This window comes from Schistocerca americana, chromosome 9 (assembly GCF_021461395.2).
Source record: "Schistocerca americana isolate TAMUIC-IGC-003095 chromosome 9, iqSchAmer2.1, whole genome shotgun sequence".
Taxonomy (NCBI): domain Eukaryota; kingdom Metazoa; phylum Arthropoda; class Insecta; order Orthoptera; family Acrididae; genus Schistocerca; species Schistocerca americana.
In genome coordinates, this window is record NC_060127.1 from 138,891,030 (window position 1) to 138,908,062 (window position 17,033).

A 17,033-nucleotide genomic window follows, 5' to 3' on the forward strand; every position below is an offset into this window, starting at 1 on the left:
TACGGGCCTTTCTGGGTGCAGAAAATAATCTGCTGCTGCACTGGCCAGCACATTTTCCAGATCTCTCACCAACTGGAAACGTCTGGTCAATGCTGGCCGAGCAACTGGCTCGTCACAATACGCCAGTCGCTACTCTTGATAAACTGTGGTATCGTGTTGAAGCTGCATGGGCAGCTGTACCTGTACACGCCATCCAAGCTCTGTATGACTCAATGCCCAGGCGTATCAAGGCCGTTATTACGGCCAGAGGTGGTTGTTCTGGGTACTGATTTCTCAGGATCTATGCACCCAAATTGCGTGAAAATGTAATCACATGTCTGTTCTAGCATAATATGTCCAATGAATACCCGTTTATCATCTGCATTTCTTCCTGGTGTAGCAATTTTAACGGCCAGCGACCATGAAGATAACGGCTCAAACATAAGTAAATCAGCTTTTTCCTCGCTCTGCTTGCAAGTAGACCAGGAAAGGGAATTACTAGCAGTGGACAAAGTAACCTGCAACGTACTCTGTTTGGTGGTCTGCAGAGTATAGAATGCTGATGTAGCTTGTAGACGTACCAAAATAACTTTCCACCCATTTCCATACAGTCGATGGTGATTCTCAGTATGTAGATGGATCAACCCAAAAGTATCCAGTATGCAGTCGTTTTAGGGGAGGTAATATAAAGTGTAAAAAAAAAATGCCATACTCAGCAGTCGCCATGCGATTTCCCATCCCATTTCAAGACAAAAGTGTGTCAAGTAAAACCTAGTTCCGGCAGTAGGTTTAATAGAAATGCGATTCAAAAACGATTGTCTGGCAAAATTTTACTGCGTGCAGCGAGGTCAAGGGGCGCTACAGTGTGAACCCTGCAGTGCGCAAGGGTTGCCCTACTAGCGCAGTGAGACGAAGCAACGCCGACGAGAACAAATATGCAGACTCGCATATATCCGAGTCGCGTTTGCTCCGAACTCCTTTTTTAAGTTAAACCATCAAATTGTATCCAATTGTGTGTATTTCTTTCTGTTACTGTTGTCTTTATTTAAATTTTATTACGTAACATGAAGTTCTTACAGACTTTAACGACCACTTTCTTTCGGCTTTGACACACATAAGGTTCGCAAAAAATAGTAGTGAACGCATTAATATCGTCTGTATGCAATGACGTACAAAAAAATTCAATAGGCGGGATACATCATATTCCACAACATTGTCGCAGAAAAAGCCGAGTAGCACCATGGTGTAGTGGGTATGATACTAAACTGTTGCATGAAGGGTTGTGAGTTCAGAAAGCACCTGAACTGTACAGTTTTAATTTCTATTCTCGGTTCGAGTACATTCTAGAAGTATCCACAAATGGAAAGGATCATTGTAGTGGAATGTTCTGTAGCTGTATAAATACTGTATGTTTTCTGGCCGGAGGGGGTTCGCTCCGCGCTCTTGTATGTGCAAGTTCTGAATAAACCTTCGTTAAGTGGAGCTAGTATTCGTCATTCATCTAATTACACCATCTTCTACGTCACAATATGATACGCACAATAATTACATTCTATGCATTTGATGTCCAGACTTATCTTCACAGAGCTGATACGTACTCATACAAGCAATTTTCACTTCAGAGAAGATGTTCAAAGCAACCACTTCGTCACTCTCTGGATCATACTTTGCTGGAACCTTAGCAACACAATTGAATCCACCATTGCCAAAGCGTCATACACGCGATGTATTTGGTCGGGTAAATATCCGCGTGAAGTACGTAAGCTTGTGACTTTGTGTCTCCACAAACAGAAATCTAGTACATTAAGGTTCGGAGGACGTGGAAGCCACGACATTGGAACTCCACGACCAGCCATCCCTGGAGACGCTTCACTTAAATAGTGACGCACATTCGTTCCAAAGCGTGGCAGTGAATCATCATGATGAAACCATAGCTGTCACCGAACGCCAAGCGGTACTTTTTCTACTGCATCAAGCAAAATATTGCAAGGAAATGTATGACATAGTGGTGCATTCAACTTGTCCAGCAATAGGTAAGGCCCCAGAAACACTCCTGCCACGATTCGAGCCCACACCTTTACCCCTTAACGAAAAGCCATGTTCACGGGCGACGTGGGTTGTGTTCTGACCAATAATGGCTGTTGTGGATGTTGAAAATACCTTGACGAGTGTAACTTGATTCGTCAGTCCTAAGTTATTTATAAAATGTTCATTATCTTCCACTTGGTGCAAAAACCATTCACAAAACTGTACTCGTCGAATTTGGTCTTCTATCTGCTGGTGTTAAGTTAACGTGTAACGTGTAATGATATGTATACAGTTCTGCATCATGCTACAACCAGTCTTTGAGATATGTGGAACTGCCCTGCAATATCGCAAGCAACTCGAATGCTGGAACGCTTTCACCATCCGCCGAGAAGCATCTGTGACACGTTTGCGCAGGACTGCAGCGGTGGAGCACATAAGGCGGTAAGGCGGTGCTTGATACCTTGCTAACAGTCTTTCGACTCACTCTGATGAGGACCGGACGATACTCGGCCGAAATAGTAGTTGAAGAAGAAGTATTTTCACATATGCATGCCAGAAATTTTGTGAAAATTTCTTTTGTGCTTTTGTCGATGTGTTCAGAGGATCAATTGTGCTGTGTCGCAAGATACGATGTATGAAGTAAGTCATAGTTAAGCTAATGAACAACTAGAGGTGTTGGTCCATTTCCTGACGTCCTAACCGAAAAATTATGGTCACGAATAAGATTAACAACAAAATTTGGATGACTGATGATATTCATGTGTGAGGACTGCAGAACGGGCAGCCAGCCCCCAAGATGAAAGCCTTGTTCTAACTCGTGGATAACATTATAGAACTGCCTACCTCCCAATACAGCTCACCACTGTTTTAGTCCCAGAAGGCAGGGGGCAGGTTATTGTCTGGTACTGAACTACAGAGTACACAATGATAAGGCAATTTTAGAGTCACTGGCGCTTCCAGACCTACACAACTCTTTCACTTGATTTGTTGGGGCACGCTAGTTCGGATACAAACCAGGCGTATCGTCAAGTCTTCCTCACCAAAGACTGCAGACCATGTAAGTGCATTTTGCGCCAATTGGAATCTCTACGGAATTAATAAAGCTCCTTGTGCGCTATGCACAGGGGCAACCGTGTTGTCACGACTTTCAGACATGATACTGTTGTGTACATAGTTATGCGTAGTCAGCACGTACACAACTTTCCCACTAGAGCGCGCCCCACTAGGCACAACAGCGCAGACGCAGCGCTCGTTCCGTCTCCGCACTACGAGATGGCGCTGCCATAGAGATGGACCAAATTCTGCTTCCGCCGATCCGCGTATTAATATGTAACGCAGCCAATGATATTGCTGCTAATGTAGAACCTTTTCTCCTCGTGGATCACACTCGCGCAGTGATACATGAATGCGCGAGGTATTATAATGAGTGTACAGACCTCCCATTAGTCAGTCTGCATTTGTCTGCACCAGTCTGTACCAGTCTGCATTAGTGTACCAGTCTGCACGAGTTCAACATTTGTCTGTACCAGTCTATAGTCAACTTTCAGTCTGCGCCTAATAAGATTACCATATTGCTGTACATAGCCATGAAGAGAAATGTATAGACACTTTGTCAAGTATCAGAGATATGTGACAATAAGATTAACGTACCAAGACCAAAGGAACTTCAGATTGTCAATTGTAAATAGCATCCACACTCAAGTTACGTAAGGTTTATGCTTGTTACTATTTTAATAAATGTGTGTGAAAATTAATCAAGTTCCGTTTAAAGTTCGTCACCGTCGATCTGCTACTCTAAGTGTGCAAGTGGCATTTCTATTATCTGACCCAACGGCAGAAGATAAACTCGCCACGATAAGACCACAAGACATATTGCTGACACTCGCCTACTTCATTAGAGCGACAAGTCAAATAATCTGATGGTGTGTGTTCTGAAGGTCTGACAGTACGCTCACCACAGGTACTTTGTGAAGTAAAGTTGAAAAACACATACCACAAATTTGACGACATACTAGTGTACAGATCGATGTTTCAGGAGAACAAAAAAAAAATTGTTCAAATGGCTCTGAGCACTATGGGACTTAACATCTGAGGTCATCAGTCCCCCAGAACTTAGAACTACTTAAACCTAACTAACCTAAGGATATCGCACACATCCATGCCCGGAGCAGGATTCGAAGCTGCGACTGTAGCAGTCGCGCGGTTCCGGACTGAAGCGCCTAGAACCGCTCGGCCACATTGGTCGGCTCAGGAGAACATCTGACATCTGAAACAGGCTCTGATCCACCACCAGGAGGCCGATTTGACTGCTAAGCCATCCGAGATCAGTCCTGCCAGCAAGCAGATTTCCTTTTTGTGGCATTTAATGTTGTCACCTTATGGCATTAGTTCTAAAAAAAAGCAAGTTTCATAAATCTCCCTCTTCAAGGAATAAAAAAGGAGTCATCCGTTTCGTCGACACGGCAAAATTCCTTAGGAAATTCGTGTCTAATTTTGTCCAATGGAACACCCCGTTGAATAATTCACGCAAGGAGTGAGAAATTTTCCAATGGGGAGAGAGTCGGCAGTCCAGTTCGCCTCTGACATCCTCAGTAGTCCACCAGCCTTTGACATTCGGAATTTCGAGTGCTCCTTGATGCAAACTGATGCTTCGAATTGTGGAGTTGATGCTTTTCTTTTGCAATAACAAACTGGGAATTGTCGGCTGTGGCTTACGCCTCGAATGCCCTTTTCTCAGCTGAGCTGACGTAGTCTACGAACGGGAGGCCCTGGCGATGACGGTCCCCCTTGAAATTTTCAAGTTCTATTTAGAACACCGCCAACTTACCCTTGAGACCGACAATCAGGCCTTAAGTTCGGTTCTCACCCATCACAGAAAAATGGGGACTATTGCGAAGTGGTGTGAACGCATTTACGCATTTCGTTTCTCTGTGGAGCACATTAAGTGTTCAGACAAACAGATAGCTGATGCCTTTATTTGCATGTTTGAAGCGGGCGATAAGGAATTCCTAGGACATTATGGGATTGAAGATATTGAGATGTTGCGGTGTTCCGCCTGCACGTCTGGCAACCATCTGCCACAACAACGTCGCGGGTTGCCTATATGCAACGCAACCGCTCAGCCCCAGAAAACAGTTTCGCAGCAGTTCCACTAGGTGGCCCTAGCAGCGCCACAAGAAGTAAGTGGGAACCTGTTTGGGTCAGCGACCCACGTGACCTAAAATGTCCTGCCGCGAGACATACCGCTCGCTGTACAGCGTCAGTTCGACCCAGAGCTACCACAGACATCCACTCCACTGCGACGCTGCTGGCCTCTGCCCACCAGCTGCCTCTTGCACAGACACCACCTGGCCTCTGTAGTTTCACCGACGGTGCAGTCTCTGTGCTTGGATGTTATAACGTAGTTCACGAACTTAGGTAGAACACAGAATGTATTCTGTTTTCTCGATGATCAGTATCACTGTGCACGGTCTCAAAGTAAACTCTTGTTGAACTTGATTTTCGAGTGCAGAAGTAGAACTTTCTAAATATTAATTTGTGGAAAACTCGACCAAGTTCGAGACTTTTAGTTATTGAAAAAGCCTTCAGCCTGTCAGTAATTTCTGAGTGTTAATTGTGTTTTGTTCATCAGAGCAGACGACGACACTATTTTTTTCCAATAAACTACACTCATGTTCAAAAAGAACAGAACACCTTCAAAGACCAGAGACACGACGTTCATATTCACGGGACATGTACATTAGTATGTTCTGCACAAATGACTAGCATTTGAACCACGTCGACGTAAGTGTTCAGGGTCAACACCAGTATCGTGGTGCAACACCACCTACCCGGAAGATATGCCCGAGGCTCTTGTCGTCGCTATAAACCGGAGGTAATGAATCAATGTGGCTTGAGCAGACGTTTAGGAGGCCTCGCAGATGTATGCGCGAACCGTACCGTCAAATCAGTGAGATTGAAAGACGCATTATTGGCTTGAGAGGATGCGCTGCATCCATCCGGGAAACTGCTGCTTGTGTGTGACTAAGTGTTCTGGCAGTGCAACGGGTGTGTGCAGAAGAGTTCACGTAAGGCCGTATTACACGACGAGATGGGTCAGGTCACAACCCGTGGTATGTGCTGAAGCATTTCACGACAATACCACACTACCCCCAGTCCTCATTTGCAGAGAGGGTAAATCGTAACCTCAAACGTGCGTTGAAAATATTCCATGCCCACACTCAGAACAAATGGGATACATCCATACCCTGGTTGAACCTAGCATTTAACTCTGCTATCATGAATCCATCAGGGCAACGCCCCCATCTTTGAGTTTTAGGACACAGAATCCTCCCTTCACCAGTTGTTGTCCGTTAATTAGCTTCTTCCCGACATAATTATCCCTGAAATTACCCAACAAACCGGTGAGGAGCTTGGAGTAATACTGATCTAAACGCACCAGAGAAGGTGTAGCGTCATAATAAGTGTCAGTGTGCATTTAAGTTAAATGTCGGTGATCAAGTCTTCATTCATAACCTCAGTGTAAGAGGGCAGAGTGATGTTGCCAATTCGCGCAAGATTTCGCTTCATGTTATGGGACCTTATGAGGTTATTAAGTTACTGGGTCCAGTCAGCCTGTTGGTCAGAAATCTCATTACAGGCAAGACATCGAGGGTTCATATCATCCAGGTGAAAGGCAACGCTTAGCCATACTTGTTTCTAGGTCGAAAGGAGCAACGGAGATTTACTGGCTGTATGTGGGGGAAGATGAGCAGTGCAGCCTCCTGTCGATCTCGTTCTTAGGCACGTGGCATGCGCGAAGAAACTAGGGTGAGTGGGGGTCCGAAGTCCCGGTGGGCTGTAGTGCTGGGACGGCCTGACCAGAGACCACGAAGTGAGGAGCGACATGAAGTGCAGACATGGTGAGCCGGTGTCAGCTGCTGTGACGTAGCTGCCTGGCGAGTGTTACACGCGTACCAGCTGTATCCATACCATTCACAGCGAGTGCAGGCATTATCAAGAGATGCTTGTCATTCGTGGGTGCTCTTATGAGAATGGTTTATTCAACAAAGCATCAACCCTAATTTTAGGCAGTGATCTTGTTCGCAGATGAGGCATCGATTCAACGAGATAAGATTGAAAATTTTCACAATCGGCATGTATGGCCTGACGTCAATCTTCATGCAACTGTTTAAGCAGGTCATCAACAAAGATTTTCTATAGTTTCCAGAATGAGATTTTCACTTTGCAGCGGAGTGTGCTCTGATATGAAACTTCCTGGCAGATTAAAACTGCGTGCACCGACCGAGACTCGAACTCGGGACCTTTGCCTTTTGCGGGCAAGTGCTCTACCATCTGAGCTACCGAAGCACGACTCACACCCGGTCCTCACAGCTTTACTTCTGACAGTATCTCGTCTCCTACCTTCCAAACTTTACAGGAGCTCTCCTGCGTACCTTGCAGAACTAGCACTCCTGAAAGAAAGGATACTGTGTTTATTCAACAAAGCATCAACCCTAATTTTAGGCAGTGATCTTGTTCGCAGATGAGGCATCGTTTCAACGAGATAAGATTGAAAATTTTCACAATCGGCATGTATGGGCAGACGTCAATCTTCATGCAACTGTTTAAGCAGGTCATCAACCAAGATTTTCTATAGTTTCCAGAATGCCGGCCGGTGTGGCCGTGCGGTTAAAGGCGCTTCAGTCTGGAACCGCGTGACCGCTACGGTCGCAGGTTCGAATCCTGCCTCAGGCATGGATGTGTGTGATGTCCTTAGGTTAGTTAGGTTTAATTAGTTCTAAGTTCTAGGCGACTGATGACCTCAGAAGTTAAGTCGCATAGTGCTCAGAGCCATTTGAACCATTTGAACCATAGTTTCCAGAATGAGATTTTCACTTTGCAGCGGAGTGTGCTCTGATATGAAACTTCCTGGCAGATTAAAACTGCGTGCACCGACCGAGACTCGAACTCGGGACCTTTGCCTTTCGCGGGCAAGTGCTCTACCATCTGAGCTACCGAAGCACGACTCACGCCCGGTCCTCACAGCTTTACTTCTGGCAGTATCTCGTCTCCTACCTTCCAAACTTTACAGGAGCTCTCCTGCGAACCTTGCAGAACTAGCACTCCTGAAGTAAAGGATACTGTGGAGATATGACTTAGCCACAGCACTTGCCCGCGAAAGGCAAAGGTCCCGAGTTCGAGTCTCGGTCGGTGCACGCAGTTTTAATCTGCCAGGAAGTTTCATTTTCTATAGTGTTTGAGCCGGCATAGTTAGTGACGTCTTGGTACAGCCTCGCTTTCTTTCACTGAGGCTCAACGACAGTGTTGTAGAGAATGTTCTACGAGCCTTCAGCTGTGCGAGAAAACATGTATTTCATGCACGATGGAACACCTCCACATTTTAGTGTTTGTGTCCGTCGGCTTCTAAATAACAGATTCGGTGACAGATTGATAGCTAGAGACGCACCAGTTGCCTGGCCTCCACGTTCTCCGGATCTAAACCCACTTGACTTTTATTTATGGGGGCACTGGAAGTCTCTTGAGTATGGAACCCCTTCACAAGATGTTCACTCTCCGAGCCTGTATTATGGAAGGCTGCAAAAACCATACGGAATACGTAGGGGTACATCAGAGCATCGGAGATTCACCACGACGGCAGTATGATGCATATGTCAGTGCCCACAGAGGTTATGTTGAACATCTCTTGTTTATGTGCTATAGTGGTCGGTTCGAGTATGTTTCCCATGATTAACGAGTAGGAGAAAATGAGTTGTAACATAAAACAAAGCCCATGTTCATGTAACATAATTTCTTAGTTTTCGTATGAGGAATGTGTCCTGTGATTTGTGCAGTACATTTTTTTACACACTGTATATAAAAGCATCTGACAGATACAATCTGTTGGGTACAGACTGCTTTCCGATGCCGTTGTACTGTACAGGAAAGCGTCGTTCTTTATGGAACTGTAAGAGGATAAACCTTAGTTAGTGCAGACGAATAGATAAAACAATCCAGTAATATTCTAATACAGTATTATTATGCGTTGATTGAAAGGGTGACGTTTACTACATATCTAGCCGTACCTTTACAAAGCGATATGATGTGCATCAGTCTCGTAAGATCGGTTGTAGGGAAGGTGAATGCTAGGCTTCGGTTTGTTGGGATAATTCTGAGGAAATATATTTCATACTTTAAAGAGACAGTGTACGGAATACTTGTGCGACCCATTCTCGACAACTGATCCAGTGTTTGAGATATGCTCGATGTCGGGCTGAAGGAACACATTGAAACAACTCAGAGCTGTGCTCTTGTACTGGTCCGTGACTGGCAGTACCCAAGATCGATTGACAATGACAAGGGATTGTACTGTACCAACGTCTCTATGCCGTTACTGCAAAGTATCCTGTTGCGCAAAGTACTTAGGCCACCGGTCGACCACCACACCTTTAATTAGGTACAGTTTCTTATTTTTAACTACAGATTAAGACGGCAGAACGCTATCTAATTGCAGAAGATTCCAGTTGGAGAGGAGTCTCTGATGACGATAATAATCTAGCCCGCGCCGCAATCACACTGGCAATGAACCAATCGGACACGAAACCAGCCTTAGTACAATTAATATTGCAGCCATCTCAAAACCGCTGACCATGCAAACAGCCTGTCTGCCAAATAATGGGAACAACACCCTGCCTAGACATGACGCCGAAATCGTACCAAGCCACGACAGAACTGCGAATAATCACTTAACAATATTCACACGCCAGTGATTACTGAAGTTAAGCAGTAGTGAATAAATGGGCCTATTTAATGAACCACTCTCGTTGTCTACAATACTGATCTCGTCAGAGCAACAAATTACTTTAATTTCAGTACCTGATTATCTTGTGTGATGATAAATGCGACATCCAACTAGCAATTGTTATCTTTCGCAACGAGCTTTTCACAACGCAGTACGTACTCTGACATAAACTCGTAACTATTTCAGTACTTGTACTAAAATACCAATCTGTCTACCGTCTTGAAATGACTATTCTGTTTATGGACACTTCCATCTCTACTGTTAGGAATTAAAACATTTTTAATTCTCCCTTAAATATTTTCCCAACTCGACGCAGCGATAATATGTAAGTGATGAGACTTCGCATGCGTCACAGAATAACGAATCTTTGTTGGTAGCAAAATCTTTGGCCTTTCCGTAAATAATTCAATTGCTTCAGTTAAACTTATTCATCATTTAGAAAACTTTTTCCCTTAATTGAAATCTTTTCTTTAATATTGAGAAGATCTACTTTCAGTAGCTTATTTATAATTTCATTCGTTCAAGAACTTTTTACCAAACACATTTAAAAACACCACATTATACGTGATATCGACTCCACTGTATCAATATCTTTAAATTACACTCATTTATACTTCCGAAAATGATATAGATATATTCACACTAGATATCAATTGAATAGACTGGGAAGTTTCCTTTAACCCCAATAAAATTGGGTTTATTTTCCTTCTAGGTATCTCAATACACGTTGGTTATCACCAGTGAACGAGTGCCAGCAAATATATTATCAGTCTCCACAATACGGAAACAAGTAATAAAAAAAAATCAAACAAAAATCCTAAATGTCACCGCCACTTTTCAACTAACCTTAAGTTACGATTTAAAAGCAAACCTTGACCTCTTCAGGCGTTGACCACATGCGACCCGCTAAGTTCCCTAACATTTAAATCGGCCACTCGTCACCTTGATGAATCAAGTTTTGGTTTAGCTACGTGTAGCTCGTTAAATGGTTCCTTCGCTTGTCTGCTCAGTGATACGTGCACACCATCACCATATAGTGAAACAGTTCGTCGTTCTATGAGCCAATTCGCTGTCTGCTGCAAGCTAGTGGTCTTGAAAATACAACTACCAACACGTGTTCGAGGCTTTCCCTTCTCGATACACACACGCACAATACCCAAACCACCTCAATAAAAACGACAAGCAACTCAATTACCTCTGGGCGCGTCGCGACCACTCAACATACAATGCAGACGGGATATCGGTCACACCGATCCTACAAAACTCAGCACCTAACAAGGCAATCTCTCAATTAAATCAGGCTGACGCGGGACTCACCCCAGCAAATTTTACGAACGAAACTGTTCCCACAACTATAATCAACAAATTTCCGTGCACTCTCCCCAGACTTAGGTGTCAACTGACAAGGGAACATCCCCATCGCACCCCCCTCAGATTTAGTTATAAGTTGGCACAGTGGATAGGCCTCGAAAAACTGAACACAGATCAATCGAGAAAACAGGAAGAAGTTGTGTGGAACTATGAAAAAATAAGCAAAGTATACAAACTGGGTCGTCCATGCGTAAGATAGGCAACATCAAGGTGTATGTGAGCTCTGGAGCGCCGTGGTCCCGTGGTTAGCGTGAACGGCTGCGAAACGAGAGGTCCTTGGTTCAAATCTGCCCTCGACTGAAAATTTTGCTTTCTTTATTTTCGCAAAGTTATGATCTGTCCGTTCGTTCATTGACGTCTCTGTTCACTGTAATAAGTTTAGTGTCTGCGTTTTGCGACCGCACCGCAAAACCGTGTGATTAGTTGACGAAAGGACGTGCCTCTCCAATGGGAACCGAAAACATTTGATAGCAAGGTCATAGGTCAACCGATTCCTCTACAGGAAAACACGTCTGATATTTTGTATACGACACTGGTGACAGCATGTGCGTCACATGACAGGAATATGTTGTCGACCCACCTAACTAGTACACTTGGCGAATGGGTGAAAAGATTCTTCTACCTTGCCCGATTTAGGTTTTCTTGTGGATGTAATAATCACTCCAAAAAAAAGTGATGAAAACATAAGAGTTTTTCACATAAACTGAAAATAAAAAGTTAAAATTTTCAGTCGAGGGCAGATTTGAACCAAGGAAGCTGTTCACGCTAACCACGGGACCACGGCGCTCCTCGCCTCATATTGCCCTTAATGTTGCCTATCTTACGCATGGACGACCCAGTTCGTATATTTTGCTTATTTTTTTCATAGTTCCACACAACTTCTTCCTGTTTTCTCGATTGATCTGTGTTCAGTTTTTCAAGGCCTATGCACTGTGCCAACTTATAACTAAATCTGAGGGGGGTGCGATGGGGATGTTCCCTTGTGAGTAGCCTCACTATACCACGCAGTGAAACGCTGTAAGATCAGACCTGATATACACCACTACCAACAATTGGTCGGTGAGAGGTCTATCCGGGAACTAACCAACCCTTTTCGTTGTACAATAGGAACCACTTAAAACGAACAAACACGCAACGCCAATCCAACTTTTAACATTTAATGTAATGATCATCGATGCTGTCGATTCTTCGCAATAGCGGCTGGCTGCTGCGCGTCGGTCAGGCGGCATCTCTGGATGCAGCGAGGGCGATATGGAATATCGCTGCAGCCGCGCATGCTCGCATGTGATAGCCGCTCTCACATCGTCTATAACACAATTTGATTTTGGTTTTACCACATCATACACGTATGTTATGGTGACCACCAGGTGTTATCACTGATCTATCGCGCAGGACGCTCAGCTCCAGTAAGGGTGAACGTACCCCGTGCGTTTTGACACAGCACACTGTTGCATTTGTCACCAGTACGTTGGCCCAAAATACTACTATTACAGCATTGCTCAACGAACTCAGATGGGAAATCGCGGAGACAAGAAGACGTTCTTTTAACGAAAGATAATTGAAAACGTTTAGAGAACCAGCATATGCAACAGACTGCAGAACGAGCCTACTGACACCGAAATACATCTCGCTCAAGGACCGTAAAGAGAAGATGCGGTCTCATACAGAGGCATATAAGTAAATCCCCTTTTTCCTCACTCTGTTTGGGAGTGGGCCAGGAGAGGGAATTGCTATCAGTGGTACCTTCTGCCATTGCCTGCTTGTTGGCTTGTAGAGTATAGAGATGTAGGCGTAGTTTGTAGGTGTGCCGGGTCGATCAATGGTGACTGTCAGTGCTCATATGGACCAACCCAAATAACTGTAGAGTTTCGGATTGGAGTTTGTTAACCATATTCTGGAACTAGAGATTTGTTGGAGTCCTCTTCCGTTGTTGATCTCCACTTCTTAGGTTCATGGCGATAAAACGCACTATCTCAGTATGGCAGTAGCTTCCTCTGTTGTATATTTAATTGGTCGTTGCGTCAAAATCACTCAAGACAGATACGCCTAATTAGGTAACGGTTATGACTCATACCAGAGGCTGAATACCAATCGTGTGCTTAGACGTTAGGGGCTCTCTTCGACTACACATTGCTTTTTGATTAGTGCGAGTTGACTTCTGCAAGGCGTTCGATACAGTTCCCCACAGTCGTTTAATGAACAAAGTGAGATCATATGGACTATCAGACCAATTGTGTGATTGGATTGAAGAGTTCCTAGATAACAGAACGCAGCGTGTGATTCTCAATGGAGAGAAGTCTTCCGAAGTAAGAGTGATTTCAGGTGTGCCGCAGGGGAGTGTCGTAGGACCGTTGCTATTCAAAATATACATAAATGACCTTGTGGATGACATCGGAAGCTCAATGAGGCTTTTTGCGGATGATGCTGTGCTATATCGAGAGGTTTTAACAATGGAAAATTGTACTGAAATGCAGGAGAATCTGCAACGAATTGACGCATGGTGCAGGGAATGGCAATTGAATCTCAATGTAGACAAGTGTAATGTGCTGCGAATACATAGAAAGATAGATCCCTTATCATTTAGCTACAAAATAGCAGGTCAGCAACTGGAATCAGTTAATTCCATAAATTATCTGGAAGTACGCATTAGGAGTGATTTAAAATGGAATGATCATATAAAGTTGATCGTCGGTAAAGCAGATGCCAGACTGAGATTCATTGGAAGAATCCTAAGGAACTGGAATCCGAAAACAAAGGAAGTAGGTTACAGTGCACTTGTTCACCCGCTGCTTGAATACTGCTCAGCAGTGTGGAATCCGTACCAGATAGGGTTGATAGAAGAGATAGAGAAGACCCAAAGGAGAGCAGCGCCCTTCGTTACAGGATCATTTAGTAATTGAGAAAGCGTTACGGAGATGATAGATAAAATCCAGTGGAAGACTCTGCAGGAGAGACGCTCAGTAGCTTGGTACGGGCTTTTGTTGAAGTTTCGAGAACATACCTTCACCGAAGAGTCAAACAGTATATTGCTCCCTCCTACGTATATCTTGCGAAGAGACCATAAAGGATAAAATCAAAGAGACTAGAGCCCACACAGAGGCATACCGACAATCCTTCTTTCCACGAACAATACGAGACTGGAATAGAAGGGAGAACCGATAGAGGTACACAAGGTACCCTCCGCCACACACTGTCAGGTGGCTTGCGGAGTATGGATGTAGATGTAGATGTAGTTGCCTGGTTTCGCACCAATTGCCAACATTCTTCGTTGTACACTGCTGTGCAGAACACAAGTGTCATTGCCCAGTAACATAGATCGATGATCTTGGTATGTACACAGAGCGAGGGGCAATGTTATTCGAAGCCAACAATTACACTGAAGTTCCCTCTACTAAAAAGAGTGGGCCACGGCCCATAACACTGTGCCTGATCGGCAGTACGAGGTGCTCTCATGCTGGCCTAGAGGTTGGTTAGGAGCTATTGTGGTAGAGCGTCCAATTCCCCCACCAGCCTGCCTGAAGTAATGGATGGTCGTCGGTGCATCTCGACGCAGCCTACACGAGGTCGAAGGGATTTAATACACGGGAAAGAGCACGCCATTATATTCGGTGTACATCTTCTCGCTCCCAGACCTCATTCGTCTACACCTTTCGGTGCAGTCGTGTATTCTCATCCACAAAAATTACATCAGGACGGAATGCACTCCTCAAAAGACACTCATGTGGATGAAGTACAGTGTCATAACAGCGTTGACCGTGAGCGTACTGGCTTCAAAGATTTGCGATGGAGCCAAGAGCATAGGGACAGGACCAACGAGGAGTAGTGAGCGCGTATTCTTTCCAGATGGGATCAGACTCTGTCTGATTGGTGCTTCCGGACGTAGCCTCATGCGGCCAGAGGTGAGAACACGTAATGCACTCAGTAACATTGTTGAACATCATTGTTTTGGTGTCGAGGTGTTGTGGTGTTTGGAGCTACAATGTTGCACGGGAGTACTGACCTCAGCATCTTTGAACACGCCATACCCACCGATCAACGTTACTGCCCAAATGCGTCCTTTCAAGGGTGCACTCGCTCCTGACTTTGTTTTTATGAATGGCGTCGAACAGCTAAAGTGCGCCTTTTCAGAGGTGCATTCGGCCGTGACGACACTTTTGTGGATAACCGTGCACGATCGCATCTACATGTACATCTGCATCTACATGGATACTGTGCAAATCACATTTAAGTACCTGGCAGAGGGTTCATCGAATCACCTTCGCCACGCGGGATTAACCGAGGCGCTGCAGTCATGGACCGTGCGGCTGATGCCGGCGGAGGTTCGAGTCCTCCCTCGGGCATGGGTGTGTGTGTATGTCCTTAGGATAATTTAGGTTAAGCAGTGTGTAAGCTTAGGGACTGATGACCTTAGCAGTTAAGTCGCATAAGATTTCACACACATTTGAACATTTTTGGATCACCTACACAATTCTCTATTATTCCAATCTCGTATAGCGCGTGGAAAGAATGAACACCTATGTCTTTCCGTACGAGCTTTGATTTCCGTTATTTTATCGTGGCGATCGTTCCTCCCTATGTAGGTCGGTGTCAACAAAATATTTTCGCATTCGGAGGAGAAAGTTGGTGATTGGAATTTCGTAAGAAGATTCTGTCGCAACGAAAAACGCCTTTCTGTGAACGATGCCCAGCCCAAATCCTGTATCATTTCTGTGACACTCTCTCCCATATTTCGCGATAATACAAAACGTGCTGCAATTCTTTGGACTTTTTCGATGTACTCCGTCAGTCCTATCTGGTAAGGATCCCACACCGCGCAGCAGTATTCTAAAAGAGGACGGACAAGCGTAGTGTAGGCAGTCTCCTTAGTAGATCTGTTACATTTTCTAAATGTCCTGCCAATAAAACGCAGTCTTTGGTTAGCCTTCCCCACAACATTTTCTATGTGTTCCTTCTAATTTAACTGGTTCGTAATTATAATACCTAGGTATTTAGTTGAAAATGGTTCAAATGGCTCTGAGCACTATGGGACTCAACTTCTGAGGTCACAAGTCCCCTATAACTTAGAACTTCTTAAACCTAACTAAACTAAGGACATCACACACATCCATGCCCGAGGCAGGATTCGAACCTGCGACCGTAGCGGTCGCGCGGTTCCAGACTGTTATTTAGTTGAATTTACGGCTTTTAGATTAGACTAATTTATCGTCTAACCGAAGTTTAACGAGTTCCTTTTAGCACTCATGTAAATGACCTCACACTTTTCGTAGTTTATGGTCAACTGCCACTGTTCGCACCATTCACATATCTTTTCTAAATCGTTTTGCAGTTGGTTTTGATCTTCTGTTGATTTTATTACTCGATAAACGACAGCGTCATCTGCAAACAACCCATTATGGCTGCGCAGATTGTCTCCCAAATGGTTTATATATACAAGGAACAGCAAAGGGCCTATAACACTACCTTGGGAACGCCAGAAATCACTTCTGTTTTACTCGATGACTTTCCGTCAATTATCACGAACTGTGACCTCTGTCACAGGAAATCACAAATCCAGTCACATAACTGAGACGATATTCCATAAGCATGCAGTTTTATTACGAGCCGCTTGTGTTGTACAGTGTCAAAAGCCTTCTGGAAATCCAGAAATACGGAATCTATGTGAAATCCCTTGTCAATAGCGCTCAACACTTCATGTGAATAAATAGCTTGTTGCGTTTCACAGTAACGATGTTGTCTAAACCCATATTGACTGTGTGTCAATAGACCGTTTTCTTCGAGGTAATTCGTAATGTTCGAACACAATATATGCTCCAAAACCCTGCTGCATATCGACGTTAACGATATGGGCCTGTAATTTAGTGGATTACTCCTACTA

The 17,033-nt window shown here is 44.4% G+C and overlaps 1 protein-coding gene and 2 non-coding genes across 3 annotated transcripts in view; 1 reads left to right on the forward strand and 2 right to left on the reverse strand.

The window, feature by feature from the left end:
* The window catches only part of LOC124550744 (cytochrome P450 4C1-like), a 140,788-nt gene that overhangs the window by 47,958 nt on the left and 75,797 nt on the right, over positions 1-17,033 (forward strand). The window lies entirely within an intron of this gene.
* Trnal-caa lies at positions 7,283-7,356 on the reverse strand. The gene has a single exon. It is a non-coding gene; the product is annotated as a tRNA-Leu (tRNA).
* On the reverse strand, positions 7,937-8,010 carry Trnas-cga. The gene has a single exon. It is a non-coding gene; the product is annotated as a tRNA-Ser (tRNA).